The sequence below is a fragment of the Mus pahari genome, chromosome 5, assembly GCF_900095145.1.
Source record: "Mus pahari chromosome 5, PAHARI_EIJ_v1.1, whole genome shotgun sequence".
Classification (NCBI taxonomy): Eukaryota; Metazoa; Chordata; class Mammalia; order Rodentia; family Muridae; genus Mus; species Mus pahari.
The window spans coordinates 114,752,952-114,767,000 of record NC_034594.1 but is presented as its reverse complement, the minus strand read 5'-3'; the positions used below and the strand labels follow the sequence as shown (position 1 = coordinate 114,767,000).

The window sequence follows — 14,049 nt, the reverse complement described above, 5'->3', positions numbered from 1 at the left end:
AAAAAAAAAAAAAAAAAAAAAAAAAAAAAAAAAAAAAAAAAAAGGCCAGTTAGGATGTAATCACTCCTCAGTGCTGTGGGGAAGTAGAAGCAGAGGATTGATGAGCCTTTCTGTTCACCAACCTAGCTAAAACTTCACTTCTAGACTCAGCATGAGAAGAACAAGACAGAGAGTAATGAAACTAAACATAACATAGAACTCTGGCCTATTAACGCACCCATAAATTTGAGCACCAGCTCATACATATGTACATACAACAACACCCATACATGAACACACACAAATAGAATGCCAATAAGGGAGAGAACTTCTATAACTAGCTCAATAATTAGTCACATGTAACATGACCCTATGTCATAAGATACTTTTTCTTTACTGTTTTGTTTTCGATTTTATTTTTTTTTTAGTATTTATTATTTCAGCAAAGGGCAGGAATCCTAGGGATATCAACCAAATATTGCATATCAAATAAGACTAGGCACCTCACTTAATATTAAGGTGGGACAAGACAACTCAATAGGAGGAAAGGGGCCCCCAAAGCAGGCAAAGGAGTCAGAGGAAGTCCCTATTCCCATTATTTGGATTCACACAAGAACACCAAGCTACTCAACTGTAACATATATCCAGAGGGCCTAGGTCAGATGTATGGAGGCTTCTTGATTTTGGATTCAGTCTTTGTGAGCCCCTTCGAGTGAGCCCAGGCCAGTTAACTCTGGATATTAGGATAGACACCTGACTATGAGTAGAGCAGAATGACTTTTATTTCTGGTCATGTTGTTTGTATCCTAGGACTCTGGACTACCCAGCCTCTGGGTGCTGGCCCTCCAGCCAGTGTCAGGGGTAGGATCCCTTTTCCTGGCATAGGTCTCAAGTTAGACCAATCATTGATTGTGTACTCACACAATTTCTGTGCCCCCTTTACCCTAGAATATACTGTAGGTGGGACAAATTATAGTTTGAAGATTATGTAGCTAAGTTGGTATCACTGGAAGTCTTGCCTGAATACAGGAGTTGGCCAGTTCATATTCAGTATTCCCCATTACTATGAGTCTAAGCTAGTGTCACCTCATAGATTCATAGGAGTTTACACCGCACTAGATTTCTAGCTTATATTGAAGATAGTCCCCAGTTCCAGTTGTCTCTCCCAGTACTCTCTCCCTCTATCCTCACCCACCTGATCGTTCCTGTCCCTGTCCTTACCTGCCTTCCATCTACCCATGCTATCTCTTCCATACTCCTTCCCAGAGAATCCTGAAGTCCACCTTTAGCTGTCCTTCTTACTTAGCTTCTCTGGGTCTGTGGAATGTAGCATGATTACATTCCACAGCTAATATCCACTTATACATAAGAACATACCACATTTATCTTTCTAGGTCTGGATTATGTAACTCACTCAGGATTTCTTTTTTTTTTTTTNTTTTTTTTTTTAGTTCATTCCACTTGCCTGCAAATTTCAGGATATTATTTTTTTAAGAGCTGAATCATAATCTATTGTGTAAATGTACCATACTTTATCATCAATTGTTTTATTTGGGGACATGTAAGTGGCTTTTAGTTCCTGTTTATTATAAATAAAGCTGCTATGAATACAATTCAGAAGGTGTCATTGTGATAGAATGGCACATCCTTTGAGTATATACCCAAAGAGGGGTATACTTGAGTTGTTAGATAGATCAATTCCAAGTTTTCTGTGAAACTGCAATATTGATTTGTAAGTTGGCTGTACAAGTTTGCACTCTCACTAGCAAACATTTAGCTAGTATTTTTATGGGACCTTGGGTGTGATAACAAATAAATATCTGATTTCTTGTGCTTGTTTTGGGGACTCTTTTTCTCCCATTAGGATATCATGTCAAACTTTAATATGATGGTTTTTGCTTTATGTTGTTATGTTTTATTTTGTGATGTCTGGTTGTTATCGCTTAGAAGCCTGTTCTTCTCTAATGAAAGACAGAAAAGGAGTAAGTTTGGAGGGTTGGGAGCAGCTAAGAGAAGTAGTGACAGAAGATACTACAATCACAATATAATATGTGAGGGGAAAAGGAATAAATAGGGAAAAATCATTTCATATTTGAAAAAGCCAGGCAGTCAAATATTGTCAAGGAAAACCATAGGAAAATAGTTTGCTCACTAGTGACAATGATTTGTCATTAGTGATAAAACAAATATATAACCAAAGGAAGATAAGCTGTGTACAAGCAAATTTCAAACAGAAGAGAAGTGAATGACCACTTATTACCTTTTCTTTATTTGAAGGGAATGCCATTAATGATATTAAAAAGCACTGCCTTGACAAATCTGCATTTACTTGATGAAAAACCAAGGAAACAAAAGATAACTAACATGCATCTGTCTAGATATGGAAAAACATAGGACATTTAAATTCCTTGTAGTCAGTGCTATTTCCCCAAAATTTCTGGCAGAAATATTTTGTAAATATATATTTACAAAAATGTCTATTTGTTGGGTTTCCCCATACTATGAATATAGGAACTGATAGAATTCAGGGTTTTCAAACAAAACAACCACATTTTAAGCGCTGGAATAAATGATATGAGGAAAAAAAGAGACAGGGCTTGGTTAAATAACAACATAAACCATCAGAACCCTGGACAAAAGGTAGGTATGTAGAAGTCAGTTGTGATGATTAGCCTGTGAGTCCTAATAAGAAAATTATTTAAAGTAGATTAAAATCTTAGGTTTGAGCACTACTTCCTGAAAAAAAAAGCTAATTATTGTTTGCCTAATGCCAATTGTTAGGACCACAAGAAAGAAAAAAAAAAACAATCATTGTTTAGATACTTAGATCTGTATGTTTGAGTTAGAATTTTTTGGTAAAAACCTAGATACAAATGCACATGCCAGCAAGATTCTGCTGAAGGGACCCTGATATAGTGGCCTCTTGTGAGGCTAAGCCAGTGCCTGGCAAACACAGAAGTGGATGCTCACAGCCAGCTATTGGATGGAACACAGGGTCCCCAATGGAGGAGCTAGAGAAAGTACCCAAGGAACTGAAGGGGGCTGCAACCCTGTAAGTGGATCAACAATATGAACTAACCAGTACCCCCTGAGCTTGTGTCTCTAGCTGCATATGTAGTAGAAAATAGTCTAATTGGCCATCACTGGGAAGAGAGGCCCCTTGGTCTTGCAAACTTTATATGACCCAGCACAAGGGAAGGCCTGGGCCAAGTAGTGAGAATGGGTGGATAGGGGATTAGGGGCGGGGGGGAGTATAGGGAACTTTTGGGATAGCATTTGAAATGTAAATAAAGAAAATAACAATAAAAAAATTGAAAAAAAGAATTTTTTGGTTAAAGAAAACCCAAAATAACAAAAGTAATAAAGAATTTTTGGACAAGCACAGGGGAGTGTTTTAGTTACTGTTCTATTGCTGTGAGGAGACACTATACAACTTATAGAAGAATGATTTAATTGGGGGATTGCTTACAGTTTCAGAGGGTTAGTCCATTACTGTAATGGCCAAAAACATGGCATCAGGTAGTAAGCAATGGGACTGAGAGCTTGTATTCTGATGCGCATGCAGATGGCAAAGAGGATACACTTGAGCTGGCAGTGGTCTTTGATCTCAAACATACTCTCATTGACACACTTCCTCCAGCAAATGTATGTCTCATAACCCTTCCAAATCATTCTGCAAAGTAGAGACAAAGCATTTATTTACTTATATGAGCCTACGGTAATCATTCTGTTTTTTAACATTTTTTTATTATTATTTTCTTTATTTACATTTCAAATGCTATCCAGAAAGTGCCCTATACCCTAGCCCCACCCCTGCTCCCCTACCCACCCATTCCCACTACTTGGTCCTGGCCTTCCCCTGTGCTGGGTCATATCATTCTTAATCAGCTGTCACAGGAAGCAGCATCGTGAGTTCCATCATCACTCAGTGCGTTTTTTTCATCTGTTACACAGAAAGGGTGAACCTATAATCTCTAGGGATGTGATTCCCACTGCTCTGTGTTGGAGTTACTGCCGCAGACGAGTTCCAGATGTTGACTGTTCCAGTCCAGATGTTGACTGTTCCAGTGTCTCCATGTGTCTCATCAGATTGTCATTTCCCTTTTTCTCAGTAAATGTATTGGATGTATGTTAAAAATGACAAACTATGGAATTTCTCATAAAAAAAAAAAAAAACTCAAAGTGACACATTTGAACAGTATAACATGTTGGATATTAAGGAAATAATGTGATTGTATTCCATGGTCTAAGTCTAACTCTGAAGCCAAAAGACCAAAATAAATATAAACCTAATAGTTAATTCTAGGATTTCCATCCTGGTTGTATACATGTATTTTGTAGTATTAAAGAGTCCAAATCATTTTTCTGTTCTAATTGTCACAAAAGAAGGTTGTAAGTTGAATATCCTTTACCTAAGATATCATGTTCCATTTGAACGAGACTGTACTACATTAAATAACTCCATTTTAAATACCTGATTTGTTTCATTTCCTATAACTCGGGTATGAAGTTTTACTGCCTTAGAGTATAAGGAGATGATACAAAGGCCTTGTTCTAACATATACACATTAAGTGAACCTGGAATGTTAATCAAGCACGGATATCTCCTCAACAGAGGAGACAAAAATCAAGTACCTGCAATTCCATCCAGAAAGCTGAGAGTGTATATTAGTGGCCTGGTGACCTTTTTCCTAACTAGAGAAGCAGGACCTCACCCACCTTTCGCTATAGAGGCAGACCTCACCAAATTCCCCAGATGATTCTGCCAGACTCTTCTCTCCCTGGACCATCCTTAGAGGAGATGTCACATGTACTGTATGACCTGCTGACTTCTATGCTATGAAACCACATTGAATTCTAGGCCTTTTGGCTATAAAACCTTACCTCAATGTCACATGTACTATGTAAAAGAGTTTCTAGGCAGTCTCACCTAACCTTTACTGTATATCTGGAATTAGACTAACTGTTGCCTGGAAGCCTTTTCATAAATAATGCAGGGTTTTTAATTTGCTGGCAATGAACTCTGGCATCAGACTCCCCAAAATCTGATCCATCTTGTATTGATGAAGTCAGCTATACAAGATTTTCACTTTTATCTTCATGCTGTTCATCTGCAGAGACCCCCTTATCTATATGTCTGTCACTTTTTTTGTTTAATTTTGTTTTGGTTTTCCTTTTGTTGTTGTTTTTGTTGTTGTTGCTGTTGTTGTTTTTTTTTTGTCTTATTTTATTTTGTTTTTGTGTTTGCCTTTGTTTTGTTTCTCTGTGATACAGAGCTCTGGCTTTCCTGGACTCAACTTTGTAGGCCAGGCTGGCATCAAATTCAGAGATTTGCCTGCCTCTGCATCCTAAGTGCTGGGATTAAGGCATGTGCCACCATGCCTGGCCCTTTTGATGTGTTTATACATTTTTGGTTTCTTCTAAGCTGTCAAATGAAGTAGTTGAGGGTCAAACATAGTTTAAAATTCCTTTCTTACGACTAAAACTTTGAACTCAGTGTCTGTTGTAGTACCATTTCTATTGATGCAATAAAATATCTTAACAAACAAACAAACAAACAAACAAAAAACAACAATTTAGGGGAGAAGAGCTTTTTCAACTTGCTATTTCTGGCTATAGTATGTTATAGCTGAGAAGTCACAGGTACCACAGCTCACAGCAACTAGTCCCATCATATCCAGACTCCAGAGCAGAGAGAAATAAATGCTTGCTCAAGTTCATACCATCTTTTCTTTTTATCATATTCAAAATCTATTACCACAGAATGGGGCTGCCCACTTTGGACTAAGTCTTCCAAGATCATTTAAAATTCAAGGACTTTCCCCTTTGAAACTATTTTTCTAGTGGTTCTAGTTTGTGTCAAACTGAAAGTTGATGCTAACCATCACACCCTTCTATTGATTGTTTTTCTTCTTCAATAATACACTATAAAACCTTAAGATTTCTTTGCCAAAATGAACTGTATAACAGAAAGAATGATTTCTTTCTTTCTATTTTTTTTTTTGTTTTGTTTTTTGGTTTTTTTGTTTTTTGTTTTTTTGAGTCAGGGTTTCTCTGTATAGCCCTGGCTGTCCTGTGACTGTCCTGGAACTCACTCTGTAGACCAGGCTGACCTCGAACTTAGAAATCTGCCTGCCTCTGCCTCCCAAGTGGTAGGATTAAAGGCGTGCGCCTCCACACCTGGCTTTCGTTTTCTTTCTTTCTTTCTTTCTTTCTTTCTTTCTTTCTTTCTTTCTTTCTTTCTTTCTTTCTTTTTTTTTGAAAGAATGATTTCTAAAGTGAGTAGCAATTGACAAACATTACTGACAACTATCTATTTTACAAGAAAATCTAATGAAATTTTATTTCACAAATCTAAATATAGGTAATAAAGTGAATTCAGTCATGTACTTTGGGAACTGCTTCTCAGAGGATTTTTAATTATCTTTTATTTGTTTTTAAGCATATATGACTGTCAACCCAATAAATATGCTAAATAAGATCTTTTATGTCTAAAAAAAAGTTTGGGTATGTTAGATCTAATTAGTTTAACATTGTTTAAAGACCGTAAGTGTTAGCCTTTGACCATATAACATATGCTTCCTGTCTGTATTTTGAGATCTCTTTCTGAGGCATATTAAATATCAACCTTGCTATAGAAACTGTCTCTGGCTGTTTCTATAAAGACAGAAAAATGATTTTTAGAGTAGCATGTAAATAAAATATAAAATTCTGCTTAAATTCTGAACTATTTATTCAAATGTATTGTGAAAATTCATTATTTGATTGAATCCAACAACCAGTAATGAAACCACATGGATTTCGAAGTACAACTATGATCAGAGAAATTTAGGTGCTATTTAAAGTAAAATGAACATGAATGTAGCCGTTAGTTTGATTCTATGTTTATGGCAAACAATGAGGAAATAATACATGAATAATAGTCTCATTGCAAAGAATGAGCAATTATTTAGAAAAGAATATTGTGTGTAGAGCTGTATTAAACTATCACATTTCAGAACTAACATCAATAAACAAAAACAAATGTCAGACAAGATTGGTTTGGATGTCTGGACATATGTAGTAAAGCAAAAACTGCTTGGGAGAAGAAATATGAGAAAAATATAAGCACTTCAGCTACACTAGAAGTCCTAGAGGGCCAGCAAGTTTTTATATCAGAGAAGCACTTGGCGGTGTGATCAAGCACTAGTAAATTCTTACTTGCCAAATGTGTACAATATAGTACTCTGATGACTTTTCAAGACCTCACTCAGACTTTATAAATTGTGAGAAAAACCCAAAGAATAGGAGAATGATTTAAATATAAACAGATAAAGAGAGCTTCTGCTATCAAGAAGAATAGGGAAATGAGACATCAACTAAATATAGAATTAAGACAAAGAAGATGAAGATGTTATTGGTACAAATGGATATAAAATGTTTATATCAATATAGAGAATAAAACTGGGGGAAGAATAGCACCCTGATATATTGATAAGAGTAGCTAGTGAACAAGCAATAGGAAAAAGGTGTTTGAGTTTCATCAAGTGAAAGCATGGTGTGAAATGCTAGAACACAGAGGGTTTGTTTATAAAATTCTTAAGAATAAAGAGTATTTTAAAAAGATAAAACCAGAGGAAAGTAATAAAAGAAAACAGGAGACAATGGCATGCAGTGTAATGCATATGCAAATTAAGCCTTTTGCATGGTTTAACTTCAACTGTTTTCACTTATGTAGGACACAGAATTGAAGGTCACAAATAAGAATGGCATAAAGGATATTTGGAAGCTGAAAAAGGACTCTAAGAAAAAGAAAAATAAATGAAAAATAATTGATGTCTCATTACCCCAAACAATAAGGATGCACTTGAAATTGCAGATTACCTGTATAAAGTATACTATACAAGGAGACATTCTGGAGTTAGTAGTTTCTACAGTAGTGACAAGATAAAGCAAAATAAAAATTTTGTTCACCGCAGTTCTTAGCATGCTTAACAAACCAAGTTGATTTTCCATTCATTTTGTCTTTGATTTTCAGGTAGAGAGGGTGTGCGCAGGTGTGCTCTGTTTGAGCATATGAACCACAGATAATATAGTCTTGTTTTGTTTCGTTTTTCATGAGGGGATGAAAAATAGATTACTCATATGTTCAGGATTTTATATTATCATCTATGAAATGAAATTAGTAAACGTCTACTTGTCCAGAATTAATGACAAGGAGGCTAGAAAATACAAAAGAATATGTCACCCACTGAAATAAAAGCCCTCTTCCTTTCTGTAATATAGACACATGTGACATGAACTTAGCAACCTTAAATAAAGATTTTTAATACTTAAAATATAAAAAGAAAGGTAATTTAAGAAATATAAAAGGAATTATGAAATTTATTAAATTTAAATACTAACATTTTTATTCCTTTTTTAATTAGATATTTCCTTTATTTACATTTCAAATATTATCTCCTTTCCTGCCCCCCCCCCAAATCCTCCTATCCCATTCTGCCTCACCCTGCTCCTGTGAGGGTCTTCCCCTAACCACCCATCTACTTCTGCCTTCCTTCCCTGGCATTTCCCTACATTGGGGTATCTAGCTTTCCCATGACCAAGGGCCTCTCCTCTGATTGATGCCCCACAAGAACATCTTCTGCTACATATGCAATTGGAGCCATAGGCCCCTCCATGTGTACTCTCTTTGTTTTCTTTTTTCCTTTATTGAATATTTTCTTTATTTACATTTCAGATGGTATCCACTTTCCAGATCTACCCTCCAGAAACTCCTTATCCCATCCCCCCTTCCCCTACCTCTATGAGGGTGCTCCCCCACTCACCCACCTACTGGTGGTTTAGTTCCTTGGAGCTCAGGGTTATCTGGTTGGTTGATATTGTTGTTTTTCCTATGGGGCTGAAAACCCCTTCAGCTCCTTTAGTCCTTTCTCTAACTCCATCAGTGGGGAACCCATGATCAGTCCAGTGCTTGGCTGTGAGCATCTGCCTCTGTATTTGTCAGGCTCTGGCAGAGCCTCTCAGGAGACAGCTATATCAGGCTCCTGTCAGCAAGCACTTCTTGGCATCCACAATAGTGTCTGCATTTGGTGACTGTATATGGGATAAATTCCCATGTGGGGCAGTCTCTGGATGGCCTTTCGTTCATTCTCTGCTCCATACTTTGTCTCCATATTTCCTCCCCTGAGTATTTTATTCTCCATTCTAAGAAGAAACTAAGAACCCAAACTTTGATCATCCTTATTTTTGAGCTTCATGTGGTCTATGAAATGTATCTTGTGTATTCCGATCTTTTGGGTTAATATCCACTTATCAGTGAGTGTATACCATGTGTATTCTTTTGTGATTGGCTTACCTCTCTCAGGATGATATTTTCTAGTTCCATCCATTTGCCTGAGAATTTCAAGAAGTCATTGGTTTTTATAGGTGAGTAGTACACCATTGTGCAAATGTACCTCACTTTCTGCATCCACTCTTCTGTTGAAGGACATCTGGGTTCTTTCCTGCTTCTGGCTATTGTAAACAAGGATGGTATGAAAAGATCTTTACCAACCCTACATCCAATAGAGGGCTAATATCCAATATATACAAAGAATTCAAGAAGTCAGACTCCAAGGAATCAAATAACCCTGCTAAAAAATGGGGTACAGAGCTAAAGAATTCCCAACTGAGGAATATTGAATGGCCGAGAAGTACCTAAAGAAATGTTCCACATTCTTGGTCATCAGGGAAATGCAAATCAAAACAACCCTGAGATTCTACCTCATACCAGTCAAAATGGCTAAGATCAAATACTAAGGTGTCAAGAGATGCTGACAAGGATATGGAGAAAGAGGAATACTACTCTATCACTGGTGGGATTGCAAGCTGATATAACCATTCTGAAAATCAGTCTGATGGTTCCTGTCTTAGTCAGGGTTTCTATTCCTGCACAAACATCATGACCAAGAAGCAAGTTGGGAAGAAAGGGTTTATTCAGCTTACATTTCCATACTGCTGTTGATCACCAAAGGATGCAGGACTGGAACTCAAGCAGGTCAGAAAGCAGGAGCTGATGCAGAAGCCATGGAGGGATGTTCTTTACTGGCTTGCCTCCCCTGGCTTGCTCAGCCTGCTCTCTTATAGAATCCAAGACTACCAGCCCAGGGATGGTCCCACCCACAAGGAGCCTCTCCCCCTTGATCACTAATTGAGAAAATACCCCACAGCTGGATCTCATGGGGGCATTTCCCCAACTAAAGCTCCTTTCTCTGTAATAACTCCAGCTGTGTCAAGTTGACACAAAACTAGCCAGTACAGTTCCTTAGAAAATTGAACATAGTATTACCTGAGGACCTAGCTATATCACTCCTGGGCATATATACCCAGAAGATGTTCCAACATGTAATAAGGACACATGCTCCACTATGTTCATAGCAGCCTTAAATATTAACTTTAATATAAAAAATAGATAGCCTTTGTATCTGCTGCTGTAACAAAATGCCTGAGAATAAGTAATGAATGAAGAAAAAAAAGTTATTTAGCCCACAAATCTGTAACCAAAAGTATGTTGCTGGCACCTGTTCTGATTCTGGTGATGGAGACAATGTTCCTACAATGGAGGATAGGTAAAGATTAGAATTAGTCACATGAAAAAGAAAGAAAAAAGACAGAGAAAGACATAGGAGTGCTGACCCACATTACTCTCTAAGCGACAAATATATTCTAGTAATACCTAACTCACTCAGAAAAGGCCCTACTGAAGAGACCAAGCAACTCTAAGAGAATGACAATAATTTCATGACATAATCATCTACCCTCTGGCTCTGCCTCTTACAGGTGTTTACAATTACAGGTGAAACATATACCTTTCATTGATGTTCCCATGGACACCATATTCATATCATAGCAAAGGTAATTACGTGTTGGGGATAGGGGAAGCTTTCACTGAAGGGACTGGGTGGCTGGAAAACCATTTATATACTTACATAGTAAGAAAATTGTATACTTACATTGTAGGAAGGTTAAGGATTATCAGAACAGACCCACTGTGGGATTTATAGATCCTTAAAAGTGACCTAACTGTCCTTTCAGCCTGATGAAATAAGGGGCAGTGTGTGTGTGTGTGTGTGTGTGTGTGTGTGTGTGTGTGTGTGTGTGTTTAAAAAGGAGGGGTGTCATTATGCAGGCTATAAGTTTAGATGCTAGTAGAGAAACCATTATGAAGCACAGACTAAAACAAATCCAGAGGTTGAGGGTGATGTTGGTGAGGACTGAGCACATGTAGTTTGGCAGAGATTCCAAAGCAGAAAGAGTGGCCCATGACTTCTGTTGGACATAGATAAATAATTAACTAATTAATTAATTAATTAATATGAGAAGACCCACTCAATGTAGGCAGCAGCACTTCTAGGCAGGAGGTCTTGATGTATATGAATGCTGATTCGACCAAGCCCAAGACACCAAGCCTTTAGTTCCCTCTATTACTGATTATGGATGCACAATGAACAACTTCTGCAAGAGTCAGCTGCAGCAGACTGGCCTCAGTTTGTCCCTCAATCCGCAGGAGAATCAGGGTCCCTGTACAGGTGGGCAGGGAGTCAGCGACAAAGTGACAAACAGACATGGACACAGAGAGAGTGCTGTATCTGAATGTAATTTCTCAGAGCAAGCATCAGATTTTTAATACAGAAAAAAATAGAGAAGTGAGGTGACACATCTGCCAAAGTACAATGAGGTTACAGGATGCTTAATGACTGTTACATAAAACAGAGGAATGCTAACATAAAAACTGGCAATAAAATAACTGAGACAGAGTCAGCTCTATCTAAGGTCAGCTATATTATTATTTATATTCTTATATTCTTATTTACCATTGTAAATTCCTGTATATGGCAGTGATTCGGCTTTTATTCTAAGTTAATGTATGGGGGGACTTTTTACTATAAAGTAATGTAATCTGCCATAAATAACTATAATAAGAATTCTAAACTTACTTTGCTAAGCTTGCCCTGAGATTTCTAACTCTATGTAGTAGATAGTAATGCCTGATTTTTTTCACTGTGTCTCTTACAATACTAGAGGCAATTCTGAATGTTGCTGAATAGGTAACATTCTTACTGAATTCCAAGCCCAGGGTTGGCTCAAGGACTACCTAGGACATTGGTGAAGGCCAGGAAGCAAAGTTCAATTTTGCTTAGGTATTTGCTTAGGTATTTGGCAAGTCATTGCTTGGAGGCACCTATAATAAAACAATACTGAAAGAAAGCACACTGAGTAACACAAGGACAAGTTTGGAGAATTCATTATACAGGATGCCACGGTTCCAGGAGACCAGGTTTCTGGGAACTTTTCACCTCAGGACTGCGTCCAAGTTTTTAGGTCTGTCACTCAAGTCACTACTGGAGTGGGTGTGGCACCTTATATCTGTGACTTCCCTGCAACAGGCGAATGTAATCCAGAATTGTGAGCTAAAATAAGACTCCTTTCCCCCCTAAATGGCTTTTGCCAGAACAGTTTATCATAAGAACTAGAAAAGAAACAAAATTACAATCCATTAATGTTATCTTGATTTCAGTTATGTACCCAAGTAAATTTATGATGTAAAGTTTATTGTCTTCCTTCAGATGATATAAGAAATTACTAAAAATCAGACACCTAAAAAGCACTAGCAGAAAGGCAAGGTGATGATTGTAACAGAACCTTTATTCACTTGATGTAATTGTCATTTCCAAGGTTTACTACTTCTGTCTGTTATCCTAGGCCCAGTTCTGGAAGCTTCTAGCATCAATACAATGTAATCTAGGCCTCGAATATTTTAAGCCTCTGAGACTTCCTGCTGAATAAGTTCACCTTTTCTAGGTCTTTCTGAACTTTCTCTCCTGGCTGACTCAAACTCCTCTCCATATTGACTGATTCAAACTGGCATCTTTCCCTCTCTGTCCCCGTCCCCCTCCCCCTCTCCCTTCCCCTCCCTATCTTCCTACCCCTACCCCTACTCCTATCCCTTTTCTGATTGAATTTCTCTGCTTGGCCTCAAAGTAACTCTAGCCATCTGAAAGGACCAGCCTTGGCTTAAAGAGGGGTTCCTGAGAGAAGGGGTATCTGGGAGTAGTGAAACAAAGGACTCCAAATCAAATCGTGGGTCCAATCTGGTGGCCTATGTTCTTCTGCTCAGGGCTTTCCAGATTGTATTCTCTCTACATTCTGTTTGAGACAGCTCTCTTCTTATTCTAAAAACTCTTTGTGTAGCTCTTCTCTTGCAAATCTTCTAAATGCAGTCATTACCCCAGGTCATCTTTTGATTATAGCACGAATCAGCAGCCACAATGCCAGCCCATGGTTTATAGAAAGAGACAGCAAGCATATATAGGACCCCACCCTGAAATTACCATTCTATCAAACCTGGGTCTGGAACTAAACTCCCTTTGTTCCTGGCTAACCTTGAACTCAGGAATCTGCCAGCCTTTGTAAGCAGAAACACAAAAACTTAGGTGGGTTAGATCTTGCCCTGTGAGCATCACTCCTTAAATCTCTTTATCTCCTTCCTTAGTATCTTTCTGATGATCAGGGTTGTAGTACAGCTGACTCTATTCCTTTAGATCTGTGAAGCTCTTTACATAATTCATATTGCATGCTTATATTTTGCATAGTTGAGAAATGATATATAATTTTAAAGTCATGTTTCAGAGTTCTTTCCTATGGCCTTGAGGATTATCATGAATGTAACAGCATTCTACCACTTGCCTTCTGAATCTACGGTGTCTGTAATTATTATGGAGTCATTAACCTTGGCAGAGAGACATTTCTCAAAGTAGGAACATGAGAATATATACATTATTAAACAAATAAGTCATATGTCCATAACAACCATCAATACTCTTGGAAGCCCATGCCCTGCTGGCTCTGTTCCTTCAGCATGATACACCCATTACATTCATTTAGACCTATTGGCTGGACTGAATCATAGCTCCAAGAATGAGCTCAACACTTACTGTGTACACTAAAGCAGGCTACAACATATAGAAGTTCCCCCAATCCAATGTGATTGGTAAAAAAACTGAAGCCAGCACAGCTTCATAATTTTGGACTGAGAGAGCAATTCATGTT

The 14,049-nt window shown here is 37.8% G+C and overlaps 1 long non-coding RNA gene across 1 annotated transcript in view; it reads left to right on the top strand.

Annotated features, from left to right (window-relative positions):
• Positions 1-10,776: 10,776 nt before the first annotated feature.
• LOC110321415 overlaps positions 10,777-14,049 on the top strand; it is a 50,971-nt gene continuing 47,698 nt past the window's right edge. Inside the window, exon 1 of the long non-coding RNA XR_002380526.1 lies at positions 10,777-10,854. This is a non-coding gene — a long non-coding RNA (uncharacterized LOC110321415). The remainder of the gene's footprint in view (positions 10,855-14,049) is intronic.